The sequence below is a fragment of the Papio anubis genome, chromosome 4 (assembly GCF_008728515.1).
Source record: "Papio anubis isolate 15944 chromosome 4, Panubis1.0, whole genome shotgun sequence".
In the NCBI taxonomy this organism is placed as follows: Eukaryota; Metazoa; Chordata; class Mammalia; order Primates; family Cercopithecidae; genus Papio; species Papio anubis.
In genome coordinates, this window is record NC_044979.1 from 103,210,174 (window position 1) to 103,232,460 (window position 22,287).

Consider the following 22,287-nt stretch of genomic DNA (forward strand, 5'->3'; position numbering starts at 1 on the left):
AGATAATACATTTCTTTATTATTGAAGTGATTTTGAGTTGGGTCTTCTATTACTCGTAGATAAATGTGATTCCTTACATTTATATAGTGCTGTGCAGATCTCCCCCTGCCCCCATATGTTGTCCCAGTTGATTCTCACAGAAACCCTATGGGGGCATGCAAGGCAATATAAGATAAGGAAATTGAGGCTCAGAAGGAGGGTGTGGCCCTGCAACCAAAATGGTCTGATTTCTACTCCAGAGTTTTTCATCAAACCTCGTGAATTTAGGTGTGATGGCAATAGTGGGAATAGTGGGAGTGGGAGAATCTCTTGGAAACCCTTGGAGAATCTCTTGGTAAAGAAGAGGATAGGAAGCTGCTGGAAACAAATTTCCCTGATGTCCCATTGGCCTCAAATTGGCTCAGATGGACTTTTGGGGGATTTTTTTCATTCCATTTGTTTATTTAATAATTTAAAAAAATACAGATGGGGTCTTGCTGTCTTGATGGGAGTGAGAAGGTATTTTTGCTTGGCTGGCCTTTTCCCTCCCCTCCTCTCCCCTCCCCTTCCCTTCTTTTTTTTGAGACAGGGTCTTACTCTGTTGCCCAGGCTGGAGTGCAGTGGTATGCTCTCTCCTCACTGCAACCTCCACCTCCCAGGTTCAAGGGATTCTCATGCCTCAGTCTTTCAAGTAGCTGGTATTATAGGTGTGTGCCACCATGCTCGGCTAATTTTTGCATTTTTAGGAGAGACGGGGTTTCACCATGTTGGCCAGGCTGGTCTTGAACTCCTGACCTCAAGGGATCTGACTAAGGCTGGTCATTTCTTTAGCCATCCTCAATGTGTGCCAAGCAAAAGTTAACAACTGGCATAGCTTAGCCTCCAGGGTTTACTGCTCTCCAAACCAAAGAAGTTTTCTGATTCACAAAACTGCCTTTATTTCAGGCTCAATGAAAGGTGGAAATTTTTTTAGGGCCTGGCCTTATTACATTGGATTTTACTATTAACACTTGAGGTTCCTGTACCTATTGAGGAGGATTAGACAGAACCTGGTTTACTGACTTTGATCCAGACCAGTCCTTTTTCAGATCCCCTTCTCCCCGCTCCTCCATGCTGCTTCCCACACCCACCTTGGCCTCAGATTTTGCTGTTCCTCTCATTGTGTCCTTCTGTCTGATTTTACCACATTTCTGGTCCCTGCCTCTGCATTCTCTCACTGATTGTTACCTTGTTTTTCTCTCTCTGCCGTCTTTCTCTCTCATTTCCCCTCTTTTTCTTATTCCAATAACCTTTCCTTCCTTCTAGTTCCTGTCTCACATTTGTGTGAAAGTTAGTTATAGAAATTTGGTAATTTTTGTCATACTCAAGTAAAAGAAAATCAAGGGGCCAGGGGGAAAAGCACTTGGGGTCATAGGACTTGCTCCAAGAATTAAATTTTCCAGAAGCCCAGCCGCTAAAATGGACTGGTGTAATTTTAAGATCAGTTTTACCTGGTAGCTGCTGAAACGTCCTGCCCTGGCTCTGCGACTGGTTTTAACTACTGCGACTGGTTTTAACTACTTCCGTCACTCACCTATCAAGAGCTTGCCGGTTCCTAAAGCTTCTTTAGTGCCAATGAGCTTCCTTCCTTCCTTCCTCCATCCATCCCTCCCTCCCTCCTCCCTTCCCTTTCCCTTTCCCCTTCCCCTTCCCCTTCCCTTCCTTTTTTTGACAGAATCTGGGTGTGTCGCCTGGCTGGAGTGCGGTGGCCCAATCTCGGCTCATTGCAACCTCTGTCTCCTGGGTTCACGTGATTCTTCTGCCCCAGCCTCCCCACTAGCTGGGACTACCAGCGCATGCCACCACGCTCAGCTGATTTTTTGTATTTTTAGTAGAGGGGGGTTTCACCAAGTTGGCCAGGCTGTTCTCCAATTCCTGACCTCGTGATCCACCTGCCTTGGCCTCCCAAAGTGCTGGAATTACAGGTGTGAGCCACCGCGCCTGGCAGAGCTTTCTTTCTCTTTTTTTTTTTTTTTGGCGACTGAGTCTCACTCTGTCACCTAGCCTGGAGTGCAGTGGTGCGATCTCGGCTCATTGCAACCTCCACCTCCTGGATTCAAGCAATTCTCCTGCCTCAGCCTTCCGAGTAGCTAAGACTACAAGCGCATGCCGACAGTCTGGCTAATTTTTTGTATTTTAGTAGAGTCGGGTTTCACCATATTGCCCAGACTGGTCTAGGACTCCTGAGCTCAGGCAATCCACCTGCCTTGGCCTCCCAAAGTCCTGGGATAACCACACCCGGCCTGAGATTTCTTTCAAAACACTACATAACATTTGTCTTTCTTATTTATTTCTTTAAGACGGAGTCTCGCTCTGTCGCCCAGGTGGGAGTGCAGTGGCGCAATCTCGGCTCACTGCAAGCTCCGCCTCCTGGGTTCACACCATTCTCCTGCCTCAGCCTCCTGAGTAGCTGGGACTGCAGGCGCCCGCCACCTCGCCCGGCTAATTTTTTGTATTTTTAGTAGAGATGGGATTTCACACTGTTAGCCAGGATGGTCTCGATCTCCTGACCTCGTGATCCATCCGCCTCGACCTCCCAAAGTGCTGGGATTACATGCATAAGACTCCATGCCTGGTCAACATTTCTCTTTCTGATAAAATTCTCAACCTTCTCTTTGTTCATCTCACATACCAAAGACCACCTGGTCTATGTGTATACCCTGAATTGTGATTATTGCTTCCCTAATAAAACGCTTTAACCTTAGAGATTTATCTGTCTATAATATTTGACTTAAACATACTTGGTGTCAGAAGCATGGATGCAAAGCTGCCTCGCCTTGGGGAAAATCCCAGCCCCTGGAACTATGATGAGAGGTGCCCACACTCGAACCCCTGCAGCCTCCTGCTTCCCTAAGCCGCCTCTTTTCCCTTTGGTGAGTTTCTCTTCGACCAGACTTCTGACTTTGGTCAAATAGTGTTTATTTGGAATTTGGTTGAGGAGAGCCTTCCCCACTTTTTTCCCAAGAGGCATCTTTCCGCCTCTTTTTGGGAGCTCTCCTGCTGGGAAGGGTCATCATCTTCCTGTCAATCTCAGCTGGAAGGTTTAGGTGTAGGGATTTCCCCTCATTTGGAGAAGGTGGCTTATCATCCTTCTTGGTAAGTACGTATTTTATTTTCTGTCTGTGTGGCTTTGGTTGTATTCAGTCCTTGTGTTTTAATTTGCTTTTGTGCATTTGGCAATAAAATGAATCATCTAGATGAATTTAGTTATGAATGGGAAGTCAAAGTTCCACAGCATGCCAAAATATTATCTGGGACTCCAGCTGGTAACATGTTGAAACATTATCGGATCATTCAGTCTATTATTCCTCAAACTAAACTAAGACATTGGCCATAAAATCACACACTTCAAATAATACTTACATCTCAATTGATACCTTGAGGCTCAAAAAGATTCTCAGGACTCAAAGATTGCCTTTTTACAAAACACTGGCACAAAACTGGCTGAGACTCTTTTTTCAGGATCTTTTCCTACAATTCCTTCTGTGTATCCTTCTCTAAACCAAACTGTTTCTTCCAAAACTCCTCAGCTATTGTGACACACTATTTAAGTAACAACACAAGAAAACCAACAGATTCAAAAGAAAATTATTTTGACCCTTGTGCTGTTTCTTAAGAACAAAAGATGAAATTCCCATATAAAAGAAGCCTTCCCTATACTAAAAGGAATGGCAACTTTTTTTTTTTTTTTAATGTCAGACTGGCAGTGGGTGGCACATCTCACACACGCGGGTGAGCACCCAATCACCGTGAACTACCAAAAGGTTGAGCAATGGCGACATTCTCATCTTCAAGGACAAATAATATGCTGTGCAGACCTTGTTAGAATAACTCTTACCTTTTGGGCCTCCTGACATAATCCAGTCAGTTTCACAGCTAATGGTTATTTGTCCAATCTGGTAATTGCCTTAAACTGCTCTACCCAAAACTTGGTTCTCCACCCTCATATGATTACCTATTTAAAAAGTCTTAAAGGTTAGCCTCATCTGATTTTTTCAGAAACATAATTTGGATCCAACTGTCTTTTTATAAACTTGTGAGTCCATATGTATATATAATTTTTATTTTTAATTTTTGTGGGTACATAATAGGTGTTAATATTTATGGGGTACATGTTTTGATACAGGCATGCAAAAGTTAATAATTACATCATGGAGAATGGGATATCCATCCCCATAAGCATTTACCTTTTGTGTTACAAGCAATCCAATTATACTCTTTTACTTATTTTAAAATGCACAAATAAATTATTATTGACTGTACTCACCATGTTATGGTGTCAAATGGTAGGTCTTAGTCATTTTTTCTATTTTTTTTATTTTTTATTTTTCTCACCTATTAACTATCTCCGCCACCTCACTGTGCTTCCCAGCCTCTGGTAACCTTCCCTACTCTCTATATCCATGAGTGCAATTGCTTTGATTTTTAGATCTTACAAATAAGTGAGAACATGCGATATTTGTCTTTCTGTGCCTGGCTTATTTCACTTAACATAATGGTCCCCAGTTCCATCTATGTTGTTGCAAATGACAGCATCCCATTCTTCCTTTATGGCTGAATAGTACTCCATCGTGTATATGTACCACATTCTCTTTATCCATTCATCTGTTGATAGACACTTAGGTTGCTTCCAAATCTTGGCTATTGCAAACAAACATGCGAGTGCAGATATCTCTTCGATATACTGATTTCGTTTCTTTTGCATATATAACCAGCAGTGGAATTGTTGGATCATGTGGTAACCCTATTTTTAGTTTCTTGAAGAACCTTCAAAGTGTTTTTCCATAGTGGCTATATTAATTTGCATTCCCTCCAACAGTATATGAGGGTTCCCTTTTTTCCCACATCCTTGCCAACATTTATTATTGCCTGTCTTTTGAGCATAAGCCATTTAACTGGGGTGAGATAATATCTCATTGTAGTTTTGATTTGCATTTCTCTGATGATCATATGCCTATTTGCCATTTGCATGTCTTCTTTTTAGAAATGTCTATTCAAATCTTTTGCCCATTTTAAATTGGATTATTAGATTTTTTCCCATAGAGTTGTTTGAACTCCTTACATGTTCTGCTTATTAATCCCTTGTCAAAAGGGTAGTTTGCAAATATTTTCTCCCCTTCTGTGGGTTGTTTCTTCACTTTGTTGATTGTTTCCTTCTCTGTGCAGAAGTTTTTTTTTTTTAAACTTAATGTGTTCCTGGTTCTCCATTTTTGCTTTGGTTGCCTGTGCCTATGGGAGTTACTCAAGACATTTTTGCCCAATGTCCTAGGTATTTTCCCCAATGTTTTGTGTAGTAGTTTCATAGTTTGAGGGCTTAGATTTAAGTCTTTAATCCATTTTAATTTGATTTTTGTATATGGCAAGAGACAGGGGTCAGTTTCATTCCTCTGCGTATGGATATTCAGTTTACCAAACACCATTCATTGAAGAGATGGTCTTTTCCCCAGCATATGTTTTTGGCACCTTTGTCGAAAATGAGTTCGCTGTGTATGAATTTATTTCTGAGTTCTCTATTCTGTTCCATTGTCTATGTGTCTGTTTTCTGGTCCAGTACCATGATGTTTTGGTTACTATAGCTTTGTAGTTTAATTTGAAGTCAGGTAATGTGATTTTTCCAGTTTTGTTCTTCTTGCTCTGGATAGCTTTGGCTATTGTGGTCTTTTGTGGATCCACATAAATTGTAGGATTGTTTTTCTATCTCTGTAAAGAATTTCATTGGTATTTTGATAGGGATTGCATTGATTCTGTAGAATGCTTTCGGTAATGTGGACGTTTAAACGATATTGAGTCTTCCAATACGTGAACGTGGAATATCTGTCCATTTTTTTTCTGTTCTCTTCAATGTCTTGCCTCAATGTTTTTATAGTTTTCTTTTTTTCTTTTTTTTTTTTTTGAGACTATCTTGTTCTGTCACCCAGGCTGGAGTCCAGTGTCACAATCTTGCCTCACTGCAACTTCCGCCTCCTGGGTTCAAGTGATTCTCCTGCCTCAGCCTCTCAAGTAGCTGGAACTATAGATGTGCACCACCACGCCTGGCTAATTTTTGTATTTTTAGTAGGGATGGGGTTTCATCATGTTGGCCAGGCTGATCTGAAGCTCCTAATCTCGGGTGATCCACCTCCCTTGGCCTCCCAAAGTACTGGGATTACAGGCATGAGCCACCACATCTGGCCTCTAGTTTTCATTATATAGATCTTTCATTTCTTTGGGTAAGTATTTAATTTTATGTGTGCTATTATAAATGGAATAACTTTTTGAATTTATTTTTCAGAGTGTTCACTGTTGGCATATAGAAATCCTACTGATTTTTGTATGTTGATTTTGTATCTTACAACTTTACTGAATGTATCAGGTCTAATAGTTTTTTGGTGTAGTCTTTAGGTTTTTCCAAATATAAGGTCATATCATCTGCAAACAGGGGTAATTTGACTTCTTTCCTTCTAATTTGGATGCCTTTTATTTCTTTCTCTTGTCTGGTTGCTTTATCTAGGACTTTCAGTACTATGTTGAATAACAGTGGGTATCCTTGCTATTTTCCAGATATTAGAGGAAAGACTTTCTATTTTTCCCCATTCAGTATGATACTAGCTATGGGTCTGCCATATATGGCTTTAATTATGTTGAGGTATGTTACTTCCTTGCCTGGTTTTTTGAGAGTTTTATCATGAAGGGATGTTGAATTTTATCAAATGCTTTTTCAGCATCAATTGAAATGATCATATGGTTCTTGTCCTTCATTCTGTTGATATGATGTATCACATTTATTTATTTGCATATGTTGAACCATCCTTGCATCCTAGGGATGAATCCCACTTGGTCGTGATGAATGATTTTTTAATATATTCTTGAATTTTGTTTGCTTCGTATTTTGTTGAGGATTTTTATATCAATATTCATCAGATATACTGGCCTGTAGTTTTCTTTTTTTGATGTGTTTTTGTCTGGTTTTTGGATCAGGGTACTGGCCTCATAGAATTAGTTTGGAAGTATTTCCTCCTCCTCTATTTTTCAGAATACCTTGAGTAGGATTGTTATTATTTCTTCCTTAAATGTTTGGTAGAATTCAGCAGTGAAGCCCCTGGGTCTCGGGCTTTTCTTTACTGGGAGACTTTTTTTATTATGGCTTCAATCTTATTACTTGTTATTGGTCTGTTTAGGTTTTGGAGTTCTCCATGGTTCAATCTTGATAGATTGTATGTGTCTAGCAATTTGTCCATTTCTTCTAGGTTTTCCTACTTACTGGCATATATAGTTGCTCACAGTAGCCACTAATGATCTTTTGGATTTCTGCAGCGTCAGTTGTAATGTCTTGTTTATCCCCTCTGATTTTATTTATTTGGGTCTACTTTCTTTTTTTCTTAATCTGGCTAAAGTTTTTTCAATTTCATTTATCTTTTTGAAAAAAACAACTTTTCATTTCATTGATTGTTTGTATTGTTTTCCTAATTTCAAAATCATTTATTGCTCCTCTAATCTTTATTATTTCTTTTCTTCTACTAATTTTGGGGTTGGTTTGGTCATGTTTTTCTCATTCTTTAAGATGCATCATTAGGGTTTTTATTTGAAGTTTTCCTACGTTTTTGATGTAGGCGCTTTTTATTGTAAACTTCCCTCTTAGTACTGCTTTTGCTGTATCCTATAGGTTTTGGTATGCTGTGTTCCCATTTTCATTTGTTTCAAAAATTTTTTCAGTTTCCTTCTTAATTTCTTCATTGACCCACTGCTCATTCAGGAGCGTATTGGTTAATTTTCATGTATTCATCTAGTTTTCAAAATTCCTCATTATTGATTTCTAGTTTTATTCCATTGTGTTCAGAGAAGATGTTTGATATATTTTCAATTTTTTGAAATGTTTTAAGACTTATTTTGTGGTTTAACATATGGTTTACTCTTAAAAATAATCCTTATGTTGAGGAGGAGAATGTGTATTCTGCAGCTGTTGGATGTAATGTTCTGTGGATATCTGCTAGGTTCATTGGTCTGTAGTGCAGATTAAGTATAATGTTTCTTTGTTGGCTTTCTATCTGGATGATCTGTCTAATGCTAAAAGTGGGTTGTTGATGTCTCCAGCTGTTATTTTTGGGGAACCTATCTCTCTTTTTAGCTCTAATATTTGCTTTATATATCTAGGTGCTCCAGTGTGGGGCACATATATATTTATAAATTATTATATCCTCTTGTTGAATTTACCCCTGTATCATTATATGATGACCTTCTTTTTCTTTTTTGATAGTTTTTGTTTTGAAATATATTTTGTCTGATATATAAATCTATTTTGTCTAATGTAATATACAAAATAGTATAGCTTCTCCTGCTCTTTTTTGGTTTCCGTTGGCATGGAATATCTTTTTCCCTATCTTTATTTTCAGTCTTTGTGTGTCTTTACAGGTGAAGACTATTTTCTGTAGGCAACAGATCAATGTATCTTGAGTTTTTAATCCATTCAGACACTCTATATCTTTTGGAGAATTTAGTACATTTACATTTAATGTTACTTTTTTCTACTTCTTTTCCAATATTCATACAATGTTATGATTGATAAGTGATAAGTTACTCCTGCCATTTTGTCATCTGTTTTCTGGCTGTTTTATGATCTTTTCTTCCTTCTTTCTCCCTTTCTTGTATTACTTTTAGTAGGTATCTTTGATCTTTGGGAGTTCAAATATGAAATGCCTTGAGGTAGTCTTCTTCGGGTTAAATCTACTTGGTGTTCTATAATCTTCTTGTTCTTGATATTGTTATCTTTCTCTAGGTTTGGGAAGTTCTTTGTTATTATCCCTTTAATAAACTTTCTACACCTGTCTGTCTACCTCTTTTTTAAGGCCAATAACTCTTAAATTTGCTCTTTTGAGGCCATTTTCTAGATTCTGTAGGTGTGCTTCATTGTTTTTTTTTTTCTTTTGTCTCACTGACTATATTTCTAAATAGCCTGTCTTAAAGCTCACTAATTCTTTCTTCTGCTTGATCAATTCTGCTATAAAAAGACATAAATTCTTCTGTATGCCAATTGCATTTTTTCAGCTCCAGAATTTATGCTTAATCTTTTTTAATTATTTCGGTCTCTTTGTAACATTTATCTGATAGGATTCTGAATTCCTTCTCTGTTTTCTTGAATTTCCTCAACACAGCCATTTTGAATTCTCTGTCCAAAAGGTCGCATATCTATTTTTCTCCAGGATAGGTCCCTGGTGCTTTATTTAGTTCTTTTGGTAAGTTCATATTTTTCTGGATGGTGTTGATGCTTGTAGATGTTCTTTAGTATCTGGGCATTGAAGAATTAAGTATTTCTTATAGTCTTTATAGTCTGGACTTGTTTGTACCCATCCTTTTTGGGAAGGCTTTCCAGATATTTGAAAGGACTTGGGTGTTGTGATCTAAAGCTTTATCTGCTTTAGAGGGCAACTCATGCACAGTAATCCTGTGGTTCTTGAAGACTTGTAGAGGTACTGCCTTGATGGACTTGGGCAAGATCCAGGAGATTTCTCTGGATTATCAGACAGAGACTCTTATTCTCTTCCCTTACTTTTTCCCAAACAAATGAAGTCTCTCTCTCTGTTCTGGGCCACCTGAAGCTGGAGGTAGAGTGACACAAGCACCCTTGTGGCCACGACCACTGTGACTGCACTAGGTCAGACCTGAAGTCAGGACAGCACTGGATCTCACCCAAGGCCTTTTAGAACCACTGCCTGTCTACTTACCTGTATTCACTCAAGACCCTAGAGCTCTACAGTCAGCATGTAGCAAAGCCAGCCAGGCCTATGTCCTTCCCTTCAGAGTGATGAGTTCTCCCAAGTTCTGGTGGGGGTGCTGTCAGGGAGATAGGGACTACAGTCAAAAACCTCACCATCTACTTGGTGTTCTATTGTACTGTGGCTGAGCTGCATCACACCACAAGGTGCAGTGCTTCCCACTCTTTCCTCCTCTTTCCAAAGGCAGAGGAGCCTCACCCTGTGGCCACCACCACCACAGTCCCATGGAGAGTATTGCCAGACTACCACTGATGTTCCCTTAAAGCCCAAGGGCTCTTAAGTCAGCTTGTGGTGAATCTGCCTGACCTGGGTCTCACCCTTCAGGGCAGTGGGTTCTCCTTTGACCCAGGGCGGGTGCAGAAATACCATCCAAGAGCCAAGTCTTGGAATTGGGGACCCCGAGAGCCCGCTTTGGGTTCTACTCACCTCTGGCTGAGCCGGCACCTAAGGTGTAAGACAGAGTCCCTTTACTCTTCCCTCTGCTTTTCTCAAGCATAAAGACTGTTGCTCCATAGCAACTACATCTGGAATGTGCTGAGTCTCACCTGAAGCCAATAAGTCTCAGAGTCTCACCGAAGGCTCTCAATGGAGTACCTGTCTATTACTGCTGGTTGTTTAGTGCCCAAGGGCTCTTCAGTTAGCAGGTGATGAATCCTGCCAGAACTAGGTCCTTCCCTTCAAGGCAGCAGGTTCCCTACTGGCCCACATTGTATGTAGAAACACCATCTGGGAACTGGGGCCTGGAATGGAGGGCGGCCTCATGACTCTAACCAGTGCCCTATCCTGCTATGGCTGAGCTGGTATCCAGGATGCAAGACCAAGTCCTCTCCATTCTTCCCTCTCCTCTCCTAAAGTGGTAGGAAGGAGTCCCTTTTGAAGCCACAAGCTGTGCAGCCTGGACTAGGTGAGAGTTGATGCCAGCACTCCCACAGCCGCCCTGGCTGGTGTCTCAGTAGGCCATGCACCCACTGAGTTCACTGGCTCTGGGCCTGTTTCAGCCCTAGGACTCATCTAGGAGTTGTGGTCCTTGTGGCCTACACTGCTTTTCAAGTTTACTTACAGCCCCAAAGTACTTTAGTTCATTGTCATGATGCTTGGGGGAACTCAATTTCTGACTGCTGGAATTGGGGATTTCTTGTTGGCTAGGGCTGGTTTAAGTATTTTCTCCATGGGCAGGTATCAGCTGAGTTTTGTCCAGTCTTCCTTTCTGCTATAACAGGGCAGCACTGAGTTCAGTGCCTTACATTTGCTGCATTCTCCCTCCCCCAGTGCACAGAAATGCTCTTTACACCATGCAACCATTGCTGGGGAGTGTGGGAGGAGTGGTGTTGGCAATTCAATACTTTTTTCTACTTCTTCTGTGCATCTTTCAGCAATATTAAGTCAAAACCAGGTACTGGCTGGGTGCGGTGGCTCATGCCTATAATCTCAGCCCTTTGGGAGGCCGAGGCAGGAGGATCACTTGAGTTCAGGAGTTTGAGACCCGCCTGGCCAACATGGTGAAACCTCGTCTCTACCAAAAATACAAAAAATTAGTGGGGCATGGTGGCACGTGCCTATAATTCCAGCTACTCAGGAGGCTGAGGCAGGAGAATCGCTTCAACCTGGGAGACGTATGTAGCAGTGAGCCTAGATTGTGCCACTGTACTCCAACCTGGGTGACAGAGTAAGACTCTGTTTCAAAAACAAAACAAAACAAAACAAAAACAAAACCAGGTACTGTCACTGTTCACCTGATTTTGCTTCTCATGAAGGTGCTTTTTTCTGTGTAGGGAGTTTTAAATTGCTGTCCTTGTTGGGGGATGCTTTGTGCAGGCTTCTATTTTGCCGTCTTGCTCCACCTCCCATCTGAGTTTATATAATTTACTATCTCATGATTAAAAATCTAAAAAGCTATAAGAACTTTATTTCTACTTATGGAAATATGTTTAAATGTGTTTATACATGTCCACGGTATGTTTACATTATAAAATATGTCATAGTCAGCCAAAATTCATAAACATTTTATAAACAGTGAGAAAAATGAGTGCTTATATAAAATATATAGCAAATAACCCCCCCTTTTAGTTTATGTGACTTAACTAAATGTTTCATTAATTGTTTTAAAATTGTCTTCAAAATTGTCAACATACATTTTTGCCTAGGTTTACTGGTCAGATAATTTTATATTTGTTTTTGCTAGATGTGTTAAGGTCATGATGCTATAAACCCGGTCTAAAACAGAATGACTTTGTTGTGAAATTCTTTCATATATAAGATTGATTTAATGTTGTTGATATACTTAAAACAGCTCTGTCTTCTGAGTTATCAACAGGATACCCATGTATTTAACTTTAAAGTTCTTACTTAAATACTTGATATTAACAGACATGAAACTTGTTAATAAACACAGCAATGACTAGCTTTGTCTCATATTTCAGTTTTCAGAAGTAATCTAGATGTAATTGATAAAAAATAAATTAGTTAATTATAAATAGAGTAAATATTTATTAATGAAATTTTTATGTAATTTAAAATCCTGAAGTTATATTATGTTAAATAGTAGATACAATGTCTGGATCACATCCAAATAAGATAAAAATGGAAACAAACCACTGAATAAATATAAGTTCATTTTTGGCTTTTTAAAGTTTATAAAATTTTAAATATATTTATATTTATTAATCAAAAATGAATTTAGGAAAAAATGCTTTTATATGATAAATAATCTTGAATAGTAAATTTTAGTCCTATAAAATAATTGGCTTTTATATAAAATGAAAAATGGGAGGACAAAGACTTGGGCATTAAAAAAATGAGAAAATCTCTAAGCAAGTCAAAGAGCATTTATGAATAATAGGCCTATGAGAAAACTTTCATGAATGATCAGGTTGGCTGGGATTAAAAATAAATAGTTTATAAGTGGTTTTCTAAAATTTAAACATTGACGTTGGAGGTGCACTGATACAGGACCAGAGCCTGGTCCTTCATTTTTAAAACAACATTTTCTTGAAGTATTGATCTGCTCCTGATAAAATTGTAAGAAGCTTTCATTTTGAATTCTAAAATCTATTTCTTTAACAGCTACTTCTAAACTGCAGGCAGTTTCTACTTCTGCTACCTTTTTTCACTGAGATTTATTTAATTTCCCTAGTTTCACATTAAAAATGCTGTCTTCTTCATTTAAAATAGTAATTTCATTGCTTTTTTTTTTTTTTTTTTTTTTTTTTGAGACAGGGTTTCACTCAGTCATGCAGGCTGGAGTGTAGTTGCACGATCATGGCTCACTGCAGCCTTGACCTACTGGACTCAAGCATTCCTCCAACTTCAGCCCCCCAGTAGCTGAGACTAAAGGCACATGCAACCATGCCCAGCTATTTTTGTATTTTTTGTAGAGACAGGATTTTGCCATATCGTCCAGGCTGGTCTCGAACTCCTGGGCTCAAGCGATCTGCCCACCTTGGCCTCCTAAAATGCTTGGATTACAGATATTGCACCTGTCTGGTAATATCACTTGAGGTAGAGTTTTGCTTTTGCAATTTCTTGGATTCATATCTCAGTGGTTCAAATTTGCCATGTCTTGCTATTTGATTTGCAGGTCATATATCATTGCATTCAGGTTTTTCTCCTCTTTAGAAAGCCTGGGATGGTAACTCTCTCCTTCAATTTTTTTCATCAGTTGCTATACTTTTTTTTTTGGTTCTAACTGCTGGTATGGCCTGACACTAAATATTTATCCTGAAGGTCTAGAAATCAATGCTGTTTTTCAATATAACTTGATTCTGTACTTTTGGCTTTTCTTGATATATGTAAATTGTTATAATCATGACCTGGGACGCATCTTCCTGTATCTTATTAAATTCAAGTACCCTTTTCATCAGATTTGACTTCCAGGTTATCTAAATGAGCTCCCCAAAAGGAGAAACAATCACATTGCAGATTTAATTTTTTGGTACCTGGCCTGAGGAAGATTATACATTTTATCAACATAATTTCCTATGTTGCCTATGTTATATTTGATTTCTTTTTTAAACCTGAAGTTTAAAATGGTTAAGATAATTTTAATGTGATTATTTGTATGACTTTTTAAGCCTTTTGATTATCACTCTGGTTATATGAATGACTTTTTTCACAAGTAACTTGTGATTCTGTATTGATGCAGTGTTTTGAGCCTTTTAAAAAACTTCTTCAAAATCAAATTCCAATTTAAGATTTTTAAATGTAGAATTAACTTCGGAATTTTCCAGTTGGACTCCTGGAAAGCATTAAAAGATATCAGGGGAACCAGCCCCCAATATTTCAACGTAGGTTTTTTTCTATTTTCCCTAAGTGTCGGCCAGTCTGAGAAATAGAGAAAGAGTACAAAAGAGAGAAATTCTACAGGTGGGCCTCTGGGGGTGACATCACCTATTGGTAGGTCTGTGATGCCCCTTGAACCGCAAAACCAGCAAGTTTTTATTAGGGATTTCAAAAGGGGAGGGGGGTACGAACAGGGAGTAAGTCACAAAGATCACATGCTTGAAAGGGCAATAAAAAATCACAAGGCCAGGGCAAAATTAGAATTACTGATGAGGTTCCATGTCCCACTGGGCATGCATTGTCATTGATAAACATCTTAACAGGAAACAGGGTTTGAGAGCAGACAACCGGTCTGACTAGAATTCGCCAGGCTGGAATTTCCTAATCCTAGCAAGCCTGAGGGCATTGCAGGAGACCAGGGCGTATTTCATTCCTTATCTTCAACCTCATAAGGAGGACACTCCCAGAGCGGCTGTCCATAGACCCACCCCTGGGAATGCATTCCTTTCCCAGGGTTATTCCTTGCTGGGAAGAGTTCAGTGATATTTCTCCTATTTGCTTTCTGCAAGAAGAGAAATATGACTCTATTCTGCCCGGCCCCACAGGCAGTCAGACCTTATGGTTATCTCCCTTGTTCCCTGAAAATCACTGTTATCCTGTTCTTTTTCAGGATGCCCAGATTTCATATTATTGAAATACATGTTTTACAAATAATTTTTACAGATAATGCAATCATCACAGGGTCCTGAGGCGACATACATCCTCAGCTTACAAAGATGACGGGATTAAGAGATTAAAGACAGGCATAGAAAATTATAAGATGTAATCCCAGCACTTTGGGAGGCCGAGATGGGCGGATCACAAGGTCAGGAGATCGAGACCATCTTGGCTAACCCGGTGAAACCCCGTCTCTACTAAAAAATACAAAAAACTAGCTGGGCGAGGTGGCAGGTGCCTGTAATCCCAGCTACTTGGGAGGCTGAGGCAGGAGAATGGCGTAAACCCGGGAGGCGGAGCTTGCAGTGAGCTGAGATCCGGCCACTGCACTCCAGCCTGGGTGACAGAGCGAGACTCCGTCTCAAAAAAAAAAAAAAAAAGAAAATTATAATAGTATTGATTGGGGAAGTGATAAATGTCCTTGAAATCTTCACAATATATGTTCAGAGACTGTAGTAAAGACAGGCATAAGAAATTATAAAAGTATTAATTTGGGGAAATAATAAATGTCCATGAAATCTGCACAGTTTATGTTCTTCTGCTGTGGCTTCAACCAGTCCCTCCGTTCGGGGTCCCTGACTTCCTGCAACAAAAAGATATCTTTCTCATCTTGTAGAGGTATTAAATGATTTGGGTTATTTGGTAAATTTTATAAGAAACATTGTCAAATGATAACTGATGCTAGGTTTTTCTTTTATTTGCATTTATGGGAATGTTATTGATATGAATGTTTGAAAAATTATATAAGTTCATACAAGTCTGCTGGAAATGATGGCTCATGCCTATAATCCCAACACTTTGGGAGGCTGAGGTCGGAGGATTGCTTATAGCCAGGAATTTGTGACCAGCGTGGGCAACAAAGCAAGACCCTGTCTCTACTAAAACAAAACAAAACAAAAAAGAAAAAAAAAAGTCAAGCATGGTGGTACAAACGTATAGTCCCAGCTGCTTGAGAGGCGGAAGCAGAAGGATTACTTGAGTCCAGGAGTTTGAGGTTGCAGTGAGCTATGAATGTGTGACTGCACTCTAGCCTGGGCAATAGAGCAAGACCGCATCTTTAAAAAAAATTCATACAAATGTATTATATTACCAGTCATAATTCTGGTTATCTTCAAATACTGTGTGTAATAGCAATAAATAAATGTTCTTCTCAGTTGTTAACTTCATCAGATTTTTAACCATGGCTGTTTTAAGTTTTTGTCATCCATGTTATTGTTTTGAATTATTTTTTTAAAAACAGACTCATAGAAAATATTCTAACAAGTACTCTTTTGTTTTTATTTGTTTATTTTTGAGACAATCTTGCTCTGATGCCCAGGCTGGAGTGCAGTGACGTGATCCTGGTTTACTGTGACCTCTGCCTCCCTGGTTCCAGTAATTCTCATGCCTCAGCCTCCTGAGTAGGTGGGATTACAGGCTTGCACTACCACGCTGGGTTAATTTTCTGTATTTTTAGTAGAGATGGGGTTTCACTATGTTGGCCAGGCTGTTCTTGAACTTCTGGCCTCAAATGATCCTCCCACCTTGGCCTCCCAAATTGCTGGGATTACAGGCATGAGCCATTGTGCCTGGCCCTAAAAAATGCTCTTAAATACAGGTTTCTAAAAGCTTGAAGATCAATGGACAAAATAACAATTTCCAGAACTGTAATAAAAAAGTGAGTTCATGAAACTATTAATCAAGATCAGGCAGAACAAAAATTAATTACATGAGTTTAAATAACTGATGAAGACAATGTTTTTATGACTTTATTTCAAATGTTGTTGGTTCTTTACTCAAATATTTTTTTCCAGATTTAAGAAAATCTTGTCTCTTAAGCTATTTATAATTTATAGCAATTTGATAAAGTATACTTGTGTAAACAAAGATAAAACCTTTTATTCTCTTTACTTGATTCCTCCATAATTAGAAAACCATTTGTGAGTCTTCTTGTGGTAATATGGACATTTCAATAAGTCTAATAAAAATCTGCTGTGTCTATATAGCAGAATACAATTGTAAACTGGTTATATTACCAAGGCTTTGACTGAAAGGTCATTTTTGAAACTACTGGGGCCAGACGTGGTGGCTCACACCAGCAATTCCAGCACTTTGGGGGACCAAGGTGGGTGGATCATTTGAGCCCAGGAGTTCGAGAGCAACCTGGACATGGCAAAACTTCGTCTCTACAAAAAATACAAAAATTAGCCGGGCGTGGTGGTCTGTGCCTGTAGTCCCAGCTTACTAGGAAGGCTGAGGTGGGAGAATCGTTTGACCCTGGGAGGTTGAGGCTTCAGTGCTTCAATGAACAGTGATCGTGCCACTGCACTCCAGTCTAGGCGACCCTGTCAGTAAGACCCAGTCTCAGTAAAAACAAAAAAACCCCCAAAACCAAAAAACTAAAACTAGAATGGTATTTTCTAGTGGGAATGTGGATTTGTGGATTGGTGGTGAAATACAGAAAATTTAAAGCCTACACTAGAATCCACTGAAAAAAGCAAACAAGAAAAATTTCAAGGTTGGCTACACTGAATGTGAATGTAAAGATTTTTTAAAAAAGTAAAAAACAAAAGAAGACATAGATCCAATCCCATGTACCAGGAAATCCACTCTAAGGTGTAGACGGAAAATATATTTAACACGTGTATCACGACACAGGCACAAGTAACTTCAAAGCAGCGCTGTTTTAAATAGTAAAAAAAGGAAAAACTGGAAACTGTTGAAAAGCTCCATCATCTCTATGATCTTGGTCTTCCGCCCCGTCTTCCTCTCCAAGGTGAATGTGTACTGGGCCAGCACCACCCCCACCACCATGGGGCACACGCTGGCGCTCGCTACCGCGACCACCCTCGCCACAGTCGCGCGGTGCATGGACGAAGCCCTCATGAATGTCCCGGCAGGAAAAAAACACGGCGATTGGGACTCTCAGAAGCGCGGAATCCCAGAGCACCACCTAGACGCCCGCGACGCCCTGTCCCCGCTAGGCCCCACCCACACGCTCAGAGGGGAGGGCGCGGGCACGCTTCTGGGGGGCGTGGCCTGCGCCCAGAGCCCAGGCAGGAGGCGGGTCTTCCTTGAGGAACTGCTGTCATGACGGGGCAGAGGATTGCAGTAATTATCTCTCTCTGCTAATAAGAACCAGGCCGTGGTTCACTCGAGTCCCGCCCCAGCAGTAATCTAATTCCAACCGCGGCCCCCTGAGAAGTCGGTCTCCTCCTTCGCGCCTCAGCCTCTCTGGACTCCAGCCCCCAGAAGGCGGCGCGGCGCGGCGTGACTGCGCAGTGGCGTCCGTTGTAAGTGCTATGACAACAGGGCGAAGATGGCTCAGAGTTAGTCTGGAGAGGGGAGGTGTCCCTTCCGCTGCGGCCGTCGGGTTTCTGCTACATCCCATTCGCCGCCTCCTCCATCCTTTCCTCCTCGGTGTGAGCAGCAGGACTTGCATTTGTTCTTGCCTGCCTAGTGTCTTCCAAGGGATAGATGCCGTTTCCTCTGCTGGTCTCTGGGGGGTGACGGGGGGCGCAGGGGAGCTTCTTGGGGGAATCACTCCAACTCTGTGGAGCTGATGGTACTGCCTGGTAGGGCTCTCTCTTTGCCCGGGACGTGGAACAACTTTCAGCTGGAGGACGAGAGGGAATAGTGAAGCTAAAGGTTGCTTTTCTTTGCACCCTCCGTTCTTGCTCTCTCTGCTCCATCACTGGGACCTTGTCAGGCGTTCATAAAGGGAAATTTGCGGAACGAGGGTTCGCAGAAAGGTGAGACAGAGCTCATCTGACGTGGCATCAGGTAAGATGGTATGTCTGGTATTAAACTTCGGGTACATGAATGCCCTTTCCATTTTTTATTTTGTGAACAAGATCCTCCAATGCAATAAAATGGTTTGGGGGCTGTAAGGTGATTGATTTCTTAGAAAGATGTTTGCACTGGAATAAACACTAGGAGCACAAAGTGTATGCGATTCTGTGAATACCTTTGAGAAAAAAGGGATGAGACTTTTTTAAGGATTCCATTGAGGAATGTCACATGGAGCATGAGCATCCTCCTGAGACACTTCAACAGGTCTGTGAGTAAATGGGCAGAACAGTTCCCAGACTATGACTGAAGTAGGATGCATGTACTAATACCCCCAATCCTTCTCGTAATAGGATTATTGTTTCTTCTCTTTTTACTTGGAGACCACAACAGTTTAGATGAGCTGCGCTGATTTTATCAGCACTTGCTGCCAGTCAAGTCCTGCATTTGACTTCAATTTCCTGGAGAAATGTATTTTTTTGGGTATCTCACTTTTACTTTAAAAATGAAACCGTATCTTACATGTATACACATCTTACATGTCCTCATTGATAAACAACTTGAAAGATGCTGCAGGATAAGCTATGGGTCTTAAGTTGGCTAGCATTCAGAGAGAGAAAGATTTTCGAACTTACTAGCATTTTATAAAGAAAACAATTACTGAGATTTTTTTTCATGAATAAGCGGAAGAATTAAAAAAAGAAACTAGAAAACCCAGAAGTTTTTAAAGAAGAATTTTAAAAAATTTTATTTTGAAAACAAGTTGCAAGTTATTTGTGAGACTTTAAGGGATTTTTCATTGCGTGTAATTGTTGTGGTTAAATTACAACTATACACTTATATTTATGGTACAACTTCTTGATAGAAATGCTCATTGAAATGCTCATTGAAGGGAAAAAATCCAACAGCAATAGTATATATAATAATTTTAAAACTTTTACACCTTTTGAGGGATGTAGTAAGTCTTATGCTTTAGAATACTTTCAAATATTTTTTGAAAATTATTAAAATACATGAAGTTATTATAAAACATCCCTGCTGATTAATAACATTTCCATTAGTGATTGCTATCAGTCTTTGTGAGTCCCATTTCAAATTTCAGTCCAGAGGGTGAGTTTGGCATTCGTAATTGTGTCTCGCACAGAACACACTACCATTGTCTCTTTCCACTACCACTGCTACTACCGTCTCTCCCACCACCACTGTTTCTATTGTTAGGTTATTACTGACTATTGAGTACTTGCTATGGGTTGAACCATTTTATCCTCCTCCATCCTAGAACAATTGAGATACTAGAGGATGAGGGACTTGTTTCAGGTCATGTAGTGGAAACGTGGTCAGAAAGTGGACCCAGAGCTGTCCTACTCCAAATTTTGTGTTATTTTGCCCTTTGCGTCTTTTGTTGAAAATTCCAAGTGAGCCCTTGTATTGTTGCCTACAAAAGCAGTATACTTCTAATGCTATATGCATTTGTCATCTTTCTTTGACTGGAAGACCTGATTTCTACTTTCTTAAATTTAATGTGACACTAGCATAACCTGGAGAAAGCAAAGCTCTGAAAATGAACAACAGCTTCAAGGTCTGTTTCCAGAACTGACCTTCAAACCCGTATGTTTTTCCCACAGCATTCTTTGGGGTTATTACTTTCACAGCTGATCATATTGTAGGACTAGGTCAATGAGGTGTTAATACAGCCACCTCTTAAATAAAACCTGAATCTGAGTAAACTTGTAGAAAAAATAAGTATTCAAAACAAACAAGTGTCAAGTGAAGAATGTAGAAGAGAATTTCTAGAGTTTAGGGGGTAAGGAGATTATCTCCCATTTATTATTCTAACAAGGCATTAGAAACTAATCTGTTGTGCCTATTTATAGGAATGCACCTGTTACAACATTCAAATTATTGTCTTCTAATCATCCTTTAACAATTTAATCAAATGTATGACATACTTGCCTGCAGTTTGAACTTGTAGTGATTAGAATTAGTGTGAATAGAGCTATTGTTTTTATAGTCTACATGGAGGGGCGTGTGCATAGGCCATTTGTTTAGGGTTCTGGAGTAGACAGTCTGGGTTTAGGTACCGCACATCACTTAACTAGTGAGACCACTGGTGCAGGTTTCTTAACCTCTCTGTATTCAAGGATACCTGAATAATAGTATCTACAATTTACTTTGTAGTTTTGTTATGAAGATTAAAATAGAATGCTTGCAAAGCGTTTAGAATCCTCACTGGGCTTTAGTAAATGATTAGTAGATACTTTCCTTTAAGACAATGTCATTAAAAACCTGGTTTTTATTTTCCAGTTACTTAAAAGACAAATCAGTGAGCAACTGAAAATCAACACTGAATGAAAAGGGGATAAAATGCAAACCTCGGTTCCTTATTCAAGACAGTTAACTAAACTGAATTTAAAAAATCAGTGTATACATATTTTATTTTTTGTTATTTAGAACACTTTTTGTTTATTTTTGTAACCCAAAAGCCAGGTTTCATGACTGAAAAATGTTTATTACTATTGGTCCTTACCATCCTTCCTAACCTGTCAGTATCAGATCTCCCCCACCCAACTGCTTATCTTAATATCTCAATGTCAAGGCCTATATCTTTCCTAGATTGGAATACAGATGAGCATTTTATTTATGTCTCAATTTATGGCTAATTTTTCATTTTCTTGATGACTTAGGATGTCTTCCAGGAAAAAGGGCAGAATGTATTTTGCTGACTTTCTAAATTTAATTTGCTGTTGCACTTTTTTTTTTAATATTTAAAGAAGTTTAAAAAATTTTTGTTTTTTCTGCCACGCTTGGCAAAGATGATGTCTCACTATGTTGCCCAGGCTTGTCTTGAACTCTTCAGCTCAAGTGAAAAATCCACCTTGGCCTCCCGAAGTGCTGGGATTACAGGTGTGTGCCACTGCTCCTGGCCTAATGGTAAATGTGGCCAAAATACAGGAGTGTTCTACTTTAAAAAAAAGAAAAAAAAAAGAAACTTCATTTTTGTTTTTTGGGAGAATTTGAAGCATAAGCAAAAGCATAAAGAATAACAAAATGAACCCCCATGTATCCATCACCATTTGTTCTCTTTAAAAAAAAATAACAGCTTTGTTGAAATATAATTCAAATACTATACAATTCACCCATTTAATGCATAAAATTCAATTCCTTTTTTGTATGTTCACAGATACATGTAACCATTACCACAGCCAAGTTTGGGTTATTTTTATCAACTCAAAAAGAAACCGCACATCCTTTAGCTGTAACTCTCCTTCCCGCTTCATTCTCCCTTATGCTGAGACCTAAGCAACTATGAATCTACTTTCTGTCTCTATGAATTTGCCTATCCTGGATATTTTATATAAACAGAATCATATAATAGGTGGCCTTTTGTGACTGGCTTCTTTAACTTAGCATGTTTTTAAGAGCCAGATATGTCTCATTCTAAAACCTATATGCTTTTATTCATTTATGTTGTAACATATATCAGTATTTTGTTCTTTTCTTTTTTATGGCCAAATAATATTCCACTGTATGGATACTACCTTTTGTTTATATATTCATCAGCTGATGGACATTTGGGTTGTTTCCAAATTTTGGCTATTATGAATAATGCTACTATAAACATTTATGTGTAAGTTTTTTTGTATGGACATATGTTTTCATTGCTCTTGGATAGATACTTCAGTATTAAATTGCTGGGTCATATGGTAATTCTGTGTTTAAGTGTTAGAGGAACTTCTAGATTCCTTTTTAAAGTGGT

At 39.3% G+C, this 22,287-nt stretch overlaps 1 protein-coding gene across 9 annotated transcripts in view; it reads left to right on the forward strand.

Moving 5' to 3' along the window:
- BBS9 (Bardet-Biedl syndrome 9) overlaps positions 1 to 22,287 on the forward strand; it is a 583,258-nt gene that overhangs the window by 49,551 nt on the left and 511,420 nt on the right. For 4 of the 9 annotated variants that reach the window (XR_002520717.2, XM_021935221.2, XM_003896124.5 and 1 more), the window contains exon 1: positions 18,022 to 18,524. The exons of 1 other annotated variant lie outside the window; for it this stretch is intronic. The gene's annotated coding sequence lies outside the window, so the exon portion shown is untranslated. Of the gene's footprint in view, positions 1 to 17,732; positions 18,525 to 22,287 lie in introns of those variants that run through there. 4 more of the 9 variants (XM_021935214.2, XM_021935218.2, XM_021935215.2 and 1 more) reach the window with 3 other exon arrangements.